The 15,992-nt window shown below is 43.0% G+C and overlaps 1 pseudogene across 1 annotated transcript in view; it reads left to right on the top strand.

The window, feature by feature from the left end:
* The window catches only part of LOC114671292 (large ribosomal subunit protein uL23 pseudogene), a 34,473-nt pseudogene extending 22,270 nt beyond the window's left edge, over window positions 1-12,203 (top strand). Inside the window, exon 2 of the transcript XR_013401925.1 lies at window positions 4,682-12,203. The product of XR_013401925.1 is annotated as a large ribosomal subunit protein uL23 pseudogene (transcript). The remainder of the gene's footprint in view (window positions 1-4,681) is intronic.
* Window positions 12,204-15,992: the final 3,789 nt, after the last annotated feature.

The raw sequence follows: 15,992 nt of genomic DNA, 5'->3' as shown, positions 1-15,992 counted from the left end.
TATACTTACTGTCCCAGTTCTAGTATCAGACATTTCTTCAAAGAGCCTGATTCCTTTCAGAATGGTAGGAAAACTTACATCTGGCTGCCGAATGAGCACATGGTTGAATGAGCACTTGTTCCTCATTAGCAATGCTAGGAAGTATATGTGTGTGTGTAACCTACCTATACACACCTAATCATAAAGTTTTCTATGTAGAACTGTGTGTATCTATATTAAACTAAACATAAGTTTACGTTCATGTCTCCACCTCTGATCTACTATCACATGAATCATTCTAGCCTTCTCCCCTTGCTAATTTGTAACCTCCCACTTCAACAGTGAGAGACCTGGTTCCTACCATCTGCAACTTATGTAAGTCATTCTTTTATTCCAGATACAGATATTGTGGTTTTACAATTGTTCACAATTGCTTCTGTTGGAAAGAACTTTATAAAATAGAATCCAGTGATGAAGTATAGTTCGTTTGCCTTCAGCATATGGATTCTATTCATTTTCAAAGTGACTTAGGTCAACACCATTTTCCCTACACCTTCAGTGAGTTTTTTCCTACATTTGTGTATTAGTCTGTTTTGTGCTTCTGTAACAGAATACCTGAGGCTGGGTAATTTATAAGTAAAAAAGGTCCTTTTGGCTCACAATACTGGTGGCTGGAATGTCTGAGATTGGGCAGTTGCATCTGGTGGAGTCTCAGTCTTTTTCACCTCATGGTGGAAAGTGGAAGGGGAGCAAGGGGTGCACCAGAGATCACATAGCAAGAACGAAAGCAAGAGGGAAGCCAAGGAACCCAGACTCTTGTTAACTACCTACTCCTGCAGGAATTAATCCATTCCTGTGAGAGCAGAACTCACTCATCCCCATGGAGGACATTAACCTATTCATGAGAGATCCATCACCATGACCCAAACATCTTCCACTTGGCCCCACCGCCCCACACTGCCACATTGGGTGTCAAATTTCAACACGAGTTTTTGCAGGGACAAACCACATCCAAACCATAGTAATTTGTAGCATAGTTAAATTATTTTTCACATAATGTATTCTGTCCTGGGATACTCCACATCCTGAGTAATTTTATTTAATTTGAATAGAGTTTGATTTACCCATTTGGTTGTAAAATTCTGCGTATTTTGACCAATGCATTGTGGTAGGTATCCCACTATTAAAGTATCATATGGAATGCTTCAAACCCCTATCCCATGGAGCCAATGGTTTCCTATCTGTGTAGTTTGCCTTCTGCAGTGTCTCATTAAATGAGGTCACACTGTGTGTATTCTCCTCAGACTGTCTTCTTCCACTTAGCAATGTGCATACAAGATTCACTCATGTCTTTGTGTGAGTTGATAGCTTGTTCCTTTCTATGGCTAAATAGTATTCCATTGCATGAATGTACCACAGTTTGGTTATGCATTTTGGGGAGCAAAACCTTCCTCTTCTAATTTTGTTCCAGGGTTGGAGACCTTCAAATTAACTGACAATAGATATATTAGTAGGAGACACAATACTTGGCTTCTTATTCCACAAGTATCATTGTGGGACAAAATTCATCAGATGGCAGGATCCAGTTTACAAAGAGGTAAAAATAGCCCAAAAACAAGAAACAAGACTAGAATCTGATAACCCAGAATAGCTATAGCTTTCCTTAAAAAAATTTTTTTTTCGAGACAGGGTCTGGCTCTGTCACCCAGGCTGGAGTGCAAACGTGCAACAATCTCAGCTCACTGTAACCTCTACCTCCTTGGTGCAAGTGATCTTCCCTCCTCAGCCTCCTGATTAGCTGGGACTACAGGCACATATCATATCTAATTTTTATATTTTTGGTAGAGACGGGGTTTCAACATGTTGCCCAGGCTGATCTTGAACTCCTGGCCTCCCAAAGTGCTGGAATTATAGGCATGTGCCACCATGCCCGGCCAAGTTATAGTTTTCCATTGAAATATAAAATTTCTCTCTGTAGTAACCATCATTTTTGATGATAATCAAAGTAAGACTATTCTTGTTTTAAAATTAAGTATAGTTTTGTTAGATTTTGCTTGATTATTTACGTAAGTGCAGCAAGAACAGGAGATGACCACATAGGTGCTTTCAAGTTTCTTTGCTGGAAGTTTTCATACAGAATCTCAGATTTGACTTTTAAAGGCCTTATTCAGGCTAAAAACCAAGCTAAGAACATACTATCAAATTTCAGCTGCAGTACTTATAGCTTTGTGTGAATTCCTCTCTTCTTGAGGCCCCCAAAATATCCCTAAATTCCTGGGCCTACCAGGAAATGACCTTCTTTACTAACCTGTAAGGCTGTGAACCCTGTAATGTAAGTATCAGGCTGACTTTTCTCAGAGTGCTGTTGGGAGTGAAGTTTTGGTGTTCCAAAAAACAAAAAAAAGAATTAACATGGGAACAAATAATCTCTTAGCAAGGCGAGCTTTACTTTCTGCAGAAAGGGTGCTACTCAGTAGCTGTCCAGCCACAAGAGCACACCAAACAAAGGAGACAGAGTTACTTGTAACCTGATGTGTCTACCCTACTGCTGTGTCCAGTTACCATTGGCTGAAATAGGACCTCACATTTTACACTTTACCCAGTTGGCTATTAGTTTAAAACTTTCTTAATTAGGTAAAGGGAATAGAACAAAGAAGGAAAAGGAAGTTGCCAGGGATAGTTAAGGAAGCATCTCCAAATAAGGAATGGCATATACTATGGGTTGGGGCTTGTCTAGTTCTGTCCAGGCATGCCGGAGCAAGCTAGGACAACTGATTTGGAACACACACACACACACACATAAAAATAGTGGATAGCAATCTTATAGTAAGAAATTGTGACTTTTTACAATCTTTGAAGAAGAACTTTCCCATTTCTCACAGTACTTTGTAAGCATTGTCTCCATAATAGTCAACCTTACTTCCTTAAAATTGCTGGTCATAACTGATCTTGGGTACACTCCCAAAATATGATATTCCACTAAAAACTTTGATAATATAACCAAATTTTCCAATTATTTCCTGTTATAAGATGAACAGATTATTACTGGACTTTTACCAATAACTATATCATCATGAAAATAAGAGTATTCAGTAAGAATTTCAAAATTCTGGAGAGATTAGGCAGGGAGAAAAAGATAAATGCTTCATTTCTGTTTACAAAAGTATAATCTACTAAATTGTAAGTTACAGTTAGATTAAGAGAAAGAGATTTCTTAAATTCAGAAACTAGAACACTAAAGAACCAGCAATGCTCTAAAAAGCTATAAAATTATAATCCATTTTCATCAGTTCATTCAGTGCCATGTAATCAATTCCAATCTTGCTGGATCTTGGGTTACCAGTCTCGTGACCCCATCAATTTCTCCACCAGGCTTCTGGAGATCTTCATTGAGTCAAGTGTATGGTCTTAAAGTTATTTAAGCAATATCATCAGAAGTCTTTAACCAGAGTACCTGTCATACTCTTTTCCGTGAGCCTCAGAGGGAGTCCTGTATTGGAGATGAACATTCTGACCTGTAGCTGATCGCAGGAGCTTTCAGGAAAGCATCAGGGGGAAATAATATCTAAATGACAAAGAGTATGACATGGCTGTGATTATACCACAGTTGACAAGGATATTTGATTTTTTCTGTGGCATACAATATTTGTTTGTTTGTTTATTTATTTATTTATTTGGAAACAGAGTCTCGCTCTGTCACCCAGGCTTGAGTACAGTGGTGTGATCTCGGCTCACTGCAAGCTCCGCCTCCCAGGTTCATGCCATTCTCCTCCCTTAGCCTCCCGAGTAGCTGTGACTACAGGTGCCCACCACCATGCCCAGCTGATTTTTTTGTATTTTTAGTAGAGATGGGGTTTCACCGTGTCAGCCAGGATGGTCTTGATCTCCTGACCTTGTGATCCACCCACCTCGGCCTCCCAAAGTGCTGGGATTACAGGCATGAGCCACTGCACCCGGCACAACATTTAAAATAATAATTGGAATTATGACTCGTAACTCTATACTGGCACATAGCATGGATAAGGAGGACATTGACAAATTTCCAGGAATTTTACATAATTTCTGAAAACATAACATTTTAGCCATACAAATATAACACAGGGAAGGTTAGATATCTCTTTTTATTTGTATCTTTTGTAAGGTTTTGCTTATAAAAAATACATCCTACTTGTGAAACATGCCCTACTTTTCTTGCATGCTTTCCATAGATTTGTTTCTAGTTATTCTATTGCTTCTAGTAGTTTTATTTACACATATTGATTATAATTTTAATACTTAGTAATCTTTTATTTTCCAGAGAAAACTAACAAGTAAACAGTTATAAACTGTCATATATTAGCATTCCATAGTAGGTTAGAAAATGTATGAGTATACCATCTCCCAACATCTACAGGGATGTGTTTCCTCATCATACAATTTCTCATTGTGGTAGTCAAAAGCATGTTTATTAATGGTCCAAAATATCTTTAGTCTCTCTGTAAAAATAAGAAGCGAAAAGTATATAAACTTGAATTATTTATGTTCAGTAATTAATGTTTTAGTACTGTATCTTATTTATAAATGGTCTAGATATTTAACGCAAAACTTTTACTTAGCTTAACTTTAAGGTTAAAAATTACCAAAAAGTATTTTGGAAACTATTATTAAGCAGATTTACAGTAAACAAATTATTTTGCAATAATGTTTTTTCGCTTTTCACAAGATGGCACCGAAAGTGAAGAAGGAAGTTCCTGCCCCTCCTAAAGCCAAAGCCAAAGCTAAAGCTTTAAAGGCCAAGAAGGCAGTGTTGAAAGGTGTCCACAGCAACACATAGAAAAGAAGATCCACATGTCACTCACTTTGAGGTGGCCCAAGACTCTGCGACTCCGGAGGCTGCCCAAATATCCTCAGAAGATCACCCCCAGGAGAAACAAGCTTGACCACTATGCTATCATCAAGTTTCCGCTGACCACTGAGTCGGCCTTGAAGAAGATAGAAGAAAACAACATGCTTGTGTTCACTGTGGATGTTAAAGCCAACAAGCACCAGATCAAACAGGCTGTGAAGAAGCTCTGGGACATGGACGTGGCTACAGTCAACATCCTGATTCGACCTGATAAAGAGAAGAAGGCATATGTTCGACTGGCTCCTGATTATGATGCTTTGGATGTTGCAACAAAATCAGGATCATCTAAACCGAGTCCAGCTGGCTAACTCTAAATATATGTATATCTTTTCCCCATAAAAAAGAAATAATGTTTTTCATAAGAATGACAACTTAATTAGAATCAAATTTATAAGCTTTAAGATTTTACGTTTCTAGTAAGTATAATATTAGCTTATTTGAGTAGAACTCAAGCGGAATAGGAATTTATGTTTGTTTTATATTCAATAGTGGTAACTTTGAAGACATAGTTGTTTTATTACACCAAAAATATTATGTTAACCTTATTTAACTAAGTTGTATCCAAATCGTGTTAACTTAAAAAACATTTGATCAGTTCCTATATTTCTAGGAGTTTGGTGAATATTTATTTATAAATGCTTATTTTTTTCCAAGCCAAGTTAGAATAGAGCACTTTTAAAGGATTTTAAAAATGAATTTTGCAACGCTATCCTGAGTTAAGAAAATATCACATATACATAACACACATTAATAGACATACCAACACAAATAGAGATTTCATAGCTTTTATCCTGAAATTTCAACCATGAATCAGGCATAAATATTCTGACGGTTAATTTTAGACATCTACTTGATTGGATTAAGAGACACACATAGCTGGTAAAACACAATTTCTGGACATATGTGTGAGGGTGTTTCTGGAAGACACTGCGGTAACCCTGACCCAATGTAGATGGGCACAGATATGATTTGGCTGTGTCCCCACTCAGATCTCACCTTGAGTTGTAGTTCCTATAATTCTTACATGTCGTGGGAGGGACCCAGTGGGAGGTGATTGAATCATGGTGGTGGTTACTGCCATGCTGTTCTCATGATAGTGACTGAGTTCTCATGATCTGATGTTTTTATAAGGAGCTTTTCCCGTTTGGCTCAGCACTTCTCCTTGTTGCTGCCATGTGAAGAAGGACGTCTTTGCTTCCCCTTCCACCATGATTGTGAGGCCCCTCCAGCCATGTGGAACTGTCAGCCCATTAAACCTCTTTGTCTTTATAAATTGCTCAGACTCAGGTATTTCTTCATAGCAGTGTATAAATGGATGAATACAGGCACCATCCAATTTGTTGAGAACCCAGATAGAACAAAAAGAAAGAGGAAAGGGGAATTATCTCATTCTGAAATGGAAACATCCTTCTTCTCCTGCCCTTGACATCAGAACTTCAGGGTCTCAGGCCTTTGGCCTCAGAATGAGAGTTACACCATTGGCTTCCCGCATTCTGAGTCCTTTTGACCTGGACTGAGCCATGCTATGCTTTCCTGGTTCTCTAACTTGGCGCTTTCCTGGTTCTCCAACTTGTAGACAGGCTATCGTGGAACTTCTCAGCCTCCATAATTATGTGAACCAATTCCCCTAATGAGTCTTCTCTCATCTATCTATCTACATATATCACATTGATTCTGCCATTCTGGAGAACCCTGACTAATGTGATTACAATAATACAAAATTCACTAGTTTATATAGAAGACTTGTTTTTTGTCTTTGCCCCATTTTATATTTGTATTATAACTGTGTTTCTGGAAAATGTAACAAGTTTTTACCTTCTTCATATGAGGGCTAAAGCTTTTTTCTCGCTAATACTTTTGGAGATTTGTAAGATTTTCTTTTGTTTTGACATACAATCTTACGGAGGCTGAGAAATAATTTTTTTTTCTGTTTTATTTTTCAGCCCCAGGTGTTTGCTTTTGCAGATTCTTGAGCATGTTGAGAGCCTCCAAGGCATGGAGCAGAGTGCCTAAAGTTTCAGTGATTATAGGGAGTTGAGAGACTCAAATGGGAAGGGAAAGGTCTAAAAGGCGGCAGTTTGGAAGGTAAAAATTTTCTCAAAGGAGCCATTAAAGTTCTAAATAATTCTTATTCTTAGTAAAGTAATGCAAACAGGAAAGGAAGTAGACAGAATTAGCTCCATATTGGTGGAATACATAGTCAGCAGAGGTTTGAGAAGGGAGAACTTAGTCAACTGAGAAGTTCCCATGAAAGGAGCAAGATCAAGATCACAGAGACACCATGAAACAAAAAGCCAGGAATAACTTCCAACCCAGGAGGAGAACACAGAGACCTCAAAACCAAAGCTAGGATAAGAAACTTGTAGCCTAAGAGTTACCTTCCAGACAAAGAAGCCTGATATTCCAACCCAGCTTCACAGAGTACTCACTCAAAATGTTAGTGAAACTGTAGGCTTTTCAATGACTTAGACATGCATGCAAAAGGCATTCCTTAAGGTGGTACAGAAGATGGAGCCCCCATATCCAAAGATAGCCAAGGAGAAAGAAAGACCCCTGTTGGTAGAGCCTGTGGGCAAAGGCAACAGAAAAGGAGACAAGAATCCTAATGGGATGAGATCCTTTCAGATTTAGGCTTATACAAACTCTTGAGAATTGGCAGGTTGACAGCCATAAATGGGGTACCAACTTTTCTACTCATTGGACTACAAGTTCTTCAGCATCCAAAATGATTAACAAAATGACAATTTCTAGGGCTTTTGTGGGAGAGTATGGAAGGTCTTTTTGAACCTTTTAATGCTGTCAACAGAAGAATGATGACATTCATAAATTTGGAAAGGAGACATTTACTTATTTTTATTTTTTTTGAGATGGAGTTTCACTCTTGTTGCCCAGGCTGGAGTGGGCAACCGAGATGCCCCCTGCTGGCAGCTGGGGACACTTCCAGATGTGTCAAGCCGAGATGGTGTGATCTCGGCTCACTGCAACCTCCACCTTCTGGGTTCAAGCGATTCTCCTGCCTCAGCCTCCCAATTAGCTGGGATTACAGATGCCTACTACCAAGCCTGGCTAATTGTTTGTATTTTTAGTAGAGACAGGGTTTCATCATGTTGGCCAGGCTGGTCTCAAATGCCTGACCTCAGGTGATCCACCTGTCTTGGCCTCCCAAAGTGCTGGGATTACAGATATGAGCCACCACACCCAGTGAGAGATTTATTTCCTAGAAAGAGTTGCAGCCTGCAGGATTGTCCTTCTCACAGACTGGGAAGCATAGCCTCCAGCCAGAAGCCAGAAACAGATGCTTCAAGGGAGATGTAAAGGAAATAGTAATTTATGCTGAGTGGAATTGGCAAAAACATATATTTAATAAACTCTAGGAGGAGTCATGAATATTTATGAAAGGAGAAATGCATGCTTGTGCAATTCAGTTTCTTGCTTCTTCATGGGTCCCATGTACAAAAAATGGCAGTGTTAGCACGATCCCAGGGTAGAGTTTTCAGCCCTCTGACCTTAAAAGGTGAAGCAGAGGACATGAAAACTCGCTCTGTGCATCCTCTGTACACAGGCCAGAACCTCTCCGTCATGGGTGGTCTCTTATTAGGCAAGAAAGGAGAGGTTGATATCAGTGGCAGTGCCTTTGAAAGGGCTGGTTTCTGTTTAATCCATAGGGAAGAAAGCCTCATCATGGTTAGCAAACGAGGGAGTACAACAAGGTGTATCTGACCCCCATTATCCCATCCTGGCTAAGGTAAGAACTCAGTTTTGAAAGTTACTCTGGGGTTCCCTCAGCCAACAGTTGGTCTGTTCAGTCAGTTGGGAGCTTAGGATTTCATTTTCATTTATCAATGCTAATGGGAAAGAGTACACTGTCTTCATGGCAGCTGAATTTGCAAGAAACTCCTTGGATGGAGTTAATGGCAGCTGTATTTTTCTGGGAGCTCTGCTTTAATTGGATAAAGTAAGTTCTGGTAAGATTTCTTCCTTTATTTTCAGTATCTCAAATGTTTTCATTTAAATAATCCTTATAAGAACTCTTGATGTCTGAGTGGATTCCCACACAGTCATCTACTATAAGACTTGCTGATTCTTTTTTTCGTTTGGTCATTATGAATAGAGCTTCTGTAAATAATTGCATGGTAGCTTTTATTTAGAAATAACATCAAAGTAGTTGTCAAAATACTTAGGAATGTGATTTTTGGATTGTAAGGTGAGACTTGTTTAGCTTTGGAAAAAACTGCCCAACTTGTAATAGGGGAGGACAAATAATTTTCTGTGTTTTTGGAATTCTTAGATGGGACCCTCTGTAACAAATGACAGATTAAAATGAGAAAAACAGAAAAGTTTAAAAACTTGTATACCTTATTGATAAGACTCTTTAGTGATATAGTTATCCTTCTGTTCTTGGTGCTGAGAGAGAGAGGTAGCTTTTAAATGGGAATTTCCTTTATAGATGTAAATTTTCCTTACACAAGGGTAACTTCTACTCTGTTTTCAGAACTTCCTTTGTTGGCATTTTTTCCAAAATAATTAACTTGGAATAATTCTTAAGCCAAAGGGACATATTTTTGGGTGGCATATTCTGGTTTCCTGCCATTATATTTTAGGGTGGCATATTTTGGTGTTATACACTGTGTTCCACCAGCAATGAAAACAATTCTTGTTTTTCCTCCAGCAATTTGTCATTTTTTAAAGAGTTTAGCAGTTCTAACAGATATAGACCAGCTGTGCTATCTCATTGTGGTTTTCAGTTATCTACTATGTTGAGCATCTTTTGGTATGTTTACTTGCCTTCTGTAGATCATCTTTGGTGAGGTGTCCGTTCATATATGTGCATTTTTAATTGGGCTGCTTAACTTATTGTTCAGTTTTAAGAATTTTGTATGTATTTTGAATACAAATTCTTTCTCAGATCTGTATTTTGCAAATATTTTCTTTCAATACGTGACTTATCCTTTTGTTCCCTTCCCAAGGTATTTTCCAGAGTATTAACTTTAAATATTAAGAAATCCACATTGTCATTTCTTCTGTGTATATCAACCTTTTGTGCCATTTGTTAAAATTGATTACCAAACCCAAAGGCACATAGCTTTTCTTCTCTAGTTTCTTCTAGAAATTGTATAGTTTTGCACTTTTAGTGTAAGGATGATTTTGAGTGATTATTTCTGTAAGTTGTAAAGTTTTCATCTCCATGCATATCATTTGCTATGGTTTCCAATTCATTGTTCCCTCACTATTTCTGGGAAAGACACAGGATAGTGGGCTCTGTTAGAGTAGATAGACAGCTAGACATGAACAGGAGGTTGAGCTCCTGGAAAAGGGGATGTCTGGGAAGGCTCACCTGGAGGGACCACCAAAAATTCACATATTAGTAGCATCTCTAATGCCGGAGTGGACGGGCACTTGTCAATTGTGGGTAGGAGGGAGAAGAGGTACCTATGCAGAAAGAAACACCCTAGAACTCCTCTTAAGATGCCCCAGTCATCATTCACTCTGCAGTAAAAATGTCACAATATTGGTAGCTACATGCTGATAAGGACAAAGGGGACATTCTTAAAAGAAACCTGGCACCATAAGTACAGATTAGGGCAGAGAAGGACATTCAAAAGAGATGGGCGCAGTAGGTACAAATGTGACTGCTGTCAGCCTGCCTGGGATGGTGGGAAGGAGCCTGGTGCCAGAGTGGATTCGGATGGATGACCACACATGTGCCTGAACCAACAGTGAGGAAGTCCCACAAGCCTAAGTGGGGCAAGTTGGGGACCTAAGGCAGTAGCAGGAAAACCAAAGAAAACAGGGGCAGACCTGAGACCAAGGCAGGAATGTGAAGAAGTCCAAAATAAAATTCCCTGCACAGGACTCCTAGGCTGCTTTCCTGCATGATCAGCCTACTCCTCCCTATTTTTCTACAATAAGCTCTTCACACTGTATTTTTTTCAATGAAGTTGTCTGCCATCTTCGTACTGCCTCTTGGTGAAAATCTTTCTTCCAAGTTAGAAAAGAACTGGGACATGAGCTCTCCCCAGTAATAGCTCCGTTTCAGTTTGAATTTCCAGAACTGGTGGCACTTAATAACTGGCGCTCTGACTTTAAGTGGTGCAGGAGGCGGCCAGTATGGGGCGCCAGCCGTCACACCTGGAGCAAGAGGGCCCTGCATAGCCCCCATCTGCCTGCAGGTGTTGTGCTGCCATGACACTGCCAGCAAGAGGGCCGGGCAGTGTCCCCAGCATCCAGCAGGGGGCGTACGACGACTACACTGTGAGCAAGAGGATCCTGCAGTGTTCTTAGCTGCCAGCAGGTGGCACACGGGCACCACACCATGAGCAAGAGGAGCCTGCAGTGTCCTGGTTGGCAGCAGGGGGCGTGCTGCCACTCCACTGTGAGCAAGAGGATCGTGTAGTGCCCCCAGCGGCCAGAAGGGGGCGTGCCCCCACTACAAGGCAAGCAAGAGGGCCCGGCAGTGTCCCCAGCTGCCAGCTGGGGAGCCAGCTGCCACTTCACTTGGAGCAAGAGGGCCGGGCAGTGGCCCCAGCTGCCAGCATCGGGAGTGCTGCCACTACACTGTGAGCAAGAGAGCCCTGCAACGTCCCCAACTGCCAGCAGGCGGCGTGCCGTCACTATACTGCGAGCAAGAGGGCTCTGCAGTGCCCCGGCGCCAGCAGGGGGCGCTGGCCACAACTGTAAGAAAGAGGGCCCTGCAGTTGCTCTAGTCACCAGTAGGGGGCGCACTGGCACAGCACCGTGAGCAAGAGGACCCTGTAGTGCGCGGCTGCAAGCAGGGGGCACCCGAGCCCGGCTTCTCCGATTACTGATGTTCCGCCTGTCTCTGCACCGCTCTTCCAGCGGCGTGCGTCTCTGCGCCTGCACCGCGCCCCCTGAAGCCCACGCGGCTTGAGTCTATGCGCCTGCACCGCGACACCCCCCAACGACGCGCGGGCGTGGGACTCTGCGCCTACGCCGCGCAGGCCTGCGGCTCTATGCCTGCGACTCTGTACCTGCGCCAGCCTGCGCCGAGCCAGCCTTTGACGCTACGCCTGCGCCGGCCTGAGCCGAGCCGTGCGCAGCCCAGGCCTGCGACTCTGCGCCTGCGCCGTGCAGGCACTGTGCCTCTGCGAGGGTGGAGCTGTATTTTCTCAGCACAGTCCCGGAGAGCATCACGAGGGCGGAGATGTGTTCTCCTTTGTGCAGACCTCGGGGGTACCGCGAAGGCGGAGCAGCGTTCTACTCAGCCCAGGTCCGGATGTGGGGTGCACCGCGAGGGCGGAGCTGCATTCTGCTCAGCACAGACACGGGGTACACCGCGAAGGCGGAGCAGCGTTCTCAGCCTCGCTTTGGGGCAACTCGGGGCCGCATCCACGGCGAATAAAATCCTTTCTGTTTGTAGCCTTGAGTAATGGTTCAGTGTGGAAAACGGGAAACCAAAAGCCTCTCTGAATCCTGCTCACCGAGGTTCTCCCCACCCCGGGCTAGGCGGCCTCAGTGCAAGGTCCACACCATAGCCCGGAACACAAATACAGCATATGCAGACATGACACCCCAAATACGACACCCGCAGTGCTCACGGAACAAGCACCTGTAATGCTAATGCACTGCCTCAATAGAAAAGTTAATGTAAGATCTGCATTCCCCATGCCGCCCTGGAGTGCTAAGACAGTGATCATAATAAAACTGACATAGTCAATGCAAACGTAGCAAAGAACTTAGCAATAGGGTTAGGGTTAGGGGTTAGGGTTAGAGTTAGGGGTTGGAGATAGGGGTTAGGGTCAGAGTTAGGGATAGGGCTAGGGTTAGGGTTTAGGGTTAGGGTTTAGGGTTAGGGTTAGAGGTTAGGGTTAGGGTTAGGGTTAGGGGTTAGGGGTTATGGTTAGGGTTGGGGTTAGGGTTTAGGATTAGGGTTTAGGGTAGGGGTAGGGGTTAGGGTTAGGGGTTAGGGTTAGGTGTTAGGGTTTGGGTTCGGGTTAGGGGTTAGGGTTAGGGTTAGGGGTTAGGGTTAGGCGTTAGGGTTAGTGTCAGGGTCAGCTTCAGGGTTAAGTGTAGGGGTAGGGTTAGGGGTTAGTGTCAGGGTCAGGGTCAGGGTTTTGGGTTATGGCAGTTAGGGTTAGGGTTCGGGTTAGGGTTGGTTAGGGTTAGGGTTAGGGATTAGGGTTAGTGTAAGGAATTAGGGTTAGGGTTAGGGTTTTAAGGTTAGGGTTAGTGTTAGAGGTTAGGGTTAGGGTTAGAGTTTGGGTTAGGGTTTGGGTTTGGGTTTGGGTTAGGGTTAGGGTTAGGGGTGGGACAGGGCGTCATTCCTCAGCTCACCTGCGACAAATACCTATATGGTTGCTTCCTCTGCCCTGTGTAAAATGCAGCTTCACTTAGCCACACTAAGTTGTAAGTCACTATTCTTCTACCCCTACTCACAAGTCAATTGTGTATTCACCGAAAGGCTTATGAAAGACTCAGAACTATGCAATCTTTTGTCTCTTGTCCACCTATAACCTGGAAGCCCCCCACCTTTGTGTTTACTGCCTTTTCAGATGGAACTCTGTTTCTGAAAAACAAACAAACAAACAAACAAACAAATTTGGTTTTGAGACATTTGGATGTGGGAGTTCTTCTTGCAGGCCAGATGTCAGACCCTTGCCTGAGGCAGCGGTGGGGCCACCAAGGAGATGGTGGCCCTCATGCTGCCCCAGTCTTACTCCTACAGGCTCACCCCCAATCTGGCCCACGATGCAATGCGACTACAGAGAAGTGGGACATACTCACTGTAGGTACTGCTGATACTCATGCGCATTCTTCCCATGAACAGCATGAACGTTGACCAACTCCAGCGTAATGAGGAACAAGATCAGGCTGAGCACAGGGGACAGTAGTCTGAAACTAAAAACAAATGAAAGTAAATTCAAACGTGAGGAACGTTGGTATTTTCCACCTTCATCAGGAAAATGATGTTTCACCTCATCAACATCCTTAAGTCCCAACTTCTCAAAAAATAATTTTCCTAATCCTGAGAGCCCAATGCCTGCTTCCAGCCCCCAGGCCCGTGGCTGGCGGGAGTGCCCAGTGTAGCCCTTGCTCCCGGCCCATCCTGCACGTCCGCATTCCTTGCTCATCAGTCATCGTCTGAGACTCTCAGACATCTGACGGTCTATGTCAGGGCTGCCAGGGGCTCTGCACACTCACGGGGCACCAGAAAGGCCCAGTCTGTGCCCAGCAGCCCCCCTGCTCCCTGCCCTCTGACATCTAGGGAGGGACTCTCACCAGAGGAAAACAAATGGCTTCAATATGAAAGCAGGCTCAATGCCACCAGATTAAAGAAATCCCAACTAAAGTAAGATCTTATTTTTCCCATGAAACTAGTTGAGACATTTAAAAATATTCTGGTTTTGGAGAGTGGTAATAAGAGAATGACCTTGTCTTATAAACTGCTGGTAAGAGTGTAAATTAAGTAACACCCTTCTGGAGGGGAATCCAGTGATATCTATTTAAAGCTTTAAAAACACAGATACCACTCAACCCAAAAGTTCTAGAAATGTATCCAAAATGGTCATTTTTAAAGGATGTAGCACATTCTAAAATATACACTGTAAGTGAAGGAACCATAATGCTGTTAATCTGCTATTAAGTTAATCTGCTGTTATATTTTAAATCCAAATCCAGTTAATCTGCTGTTATACTTTAAATCCAAATATTCATTTAGGTAGATGGAACCCACATTTCCATAGGCCAAATTACAAACACTATTTAAAATAGTATGTACTATAACTTTCTATGAAAATCAGCATGGGGAGTCCTCACAGTCCTCAGATAACATCATTTCATTCAACACCGTTTCATCACAACATCAGTGAGAAAAGAAATCGATACACCGTGAGGGCCCGGTCTGTGTGGAGAAGCACGTTCTGCATGGGTTTTCTCCCATCCCCCAGTTTCCTCCCACATCCCAGAGCCGTGCACATTAGGTGAACTGGCACATCTCCATGGTCCCAGAGTGAGTGTGGGTGTGTGACTGGCCCTGCGAAGGAACCACGTCCTGTCCAGGGTGGGTCCTGCCTTGTACCCGGAGCTGCCGGGATAGGCTCCAGCCACCCACAACTCTGAATTGGAATGAACAGGTTGGAAAATGAATGAATGAATGAATGAATGAATACAAATTATAAGAACTTGTAAAGTCTACCATCATCATACAAGTGCTCGACAGTGCGTGTCGGTACAAAAGTGCTCAGTGACCCACACATTTGTTCCTGTTGGTGCTGGAGCTGTGGGTGGGGGGAAGGGGGCGGGCCTGGGGAGGTCTCGCTCTGCAAACATTTACTGCCTCATTTAACCACCACAGGACTGCCGGACTGCCGTCACTCACTGCCTCGCCAAACAGTGAGTAGTTCTCACTTGTTTTTATTCATCTTTCTTAAATGTCCATAGAGCTCATATGTACCTCAATGTTTAACACTGTAAGTGTTTTGGGTCTTTCTTTAGAAGTTTGGTAATATTTTTATGACCAGAATCATGCTGTGGGAACTTAACTTTTGTTTCCACTGTGCAAGGAAAATAAATCTCAGTACCCCAAACTCACTAAGCCAAAGGGAAAAGTCAAGCTAGGAACTGCCTCAGGCAAACCTGCCTCCCATTTTATTCCTAAATAAGGTGGCTACAAGAGAAAAAAGCTACATACAGACCTCCCTCACAGTTTGTCCACAAGGAAATGCCTCGTGGGCCTCAAGATCTCTACCCGGAAAGACTTCTGCTGAATTTCACCCTGGCAATGCAGTTGCCAGCTGATCTTCCCAGGGGTGGGACAGGGCGTCATCCCTCAGCTCACCTGACACAAATACCTATATGATTGCTTCCTCTGCCCTGTGTAAAATGCAGCTTCACTGAGCCACACTAAGGTGTAAGTCACTATTCCTCTACCCCCACTCACAAGTCAATTGTGTATTCACCGAAAGGCCTATGAAAGACTCAAAACAATGCAATCCTTTGTCTCTTGTCCACCTATAACCTGGAAAGCCCCCACCTTTGTGTTTTCCTGCCTTTCCCCAAGTACCTGGGGCACATGTTGTCAGGATCTCCTGAGGCTGTCACAGCACGTCCTTAACCCTGGGAAAGTAAACTTTCTAAAAGGATTGAGACCTGTCTCAGATACTTTGGGTTC

The sequence above is a fragment of the Macaca mulatta genome, chromosome 12 (assembly GCF_049350105.2).
Source record: "Macaca mulatta isolate MMU2019108-1 chromosome 12, T2T-MMU8v2.0, whole genome shotgun sequence".
NCBI lineage: Eukaryota > Metazoa > Chordata > Mammalia > Primates > Cercopithecidae > Macaca > Macaca mulatta.
Note: the sequence above shows the minus strand (reverse complement) of the source record. Positions and strands in the feature narration are given on the sequence as shown.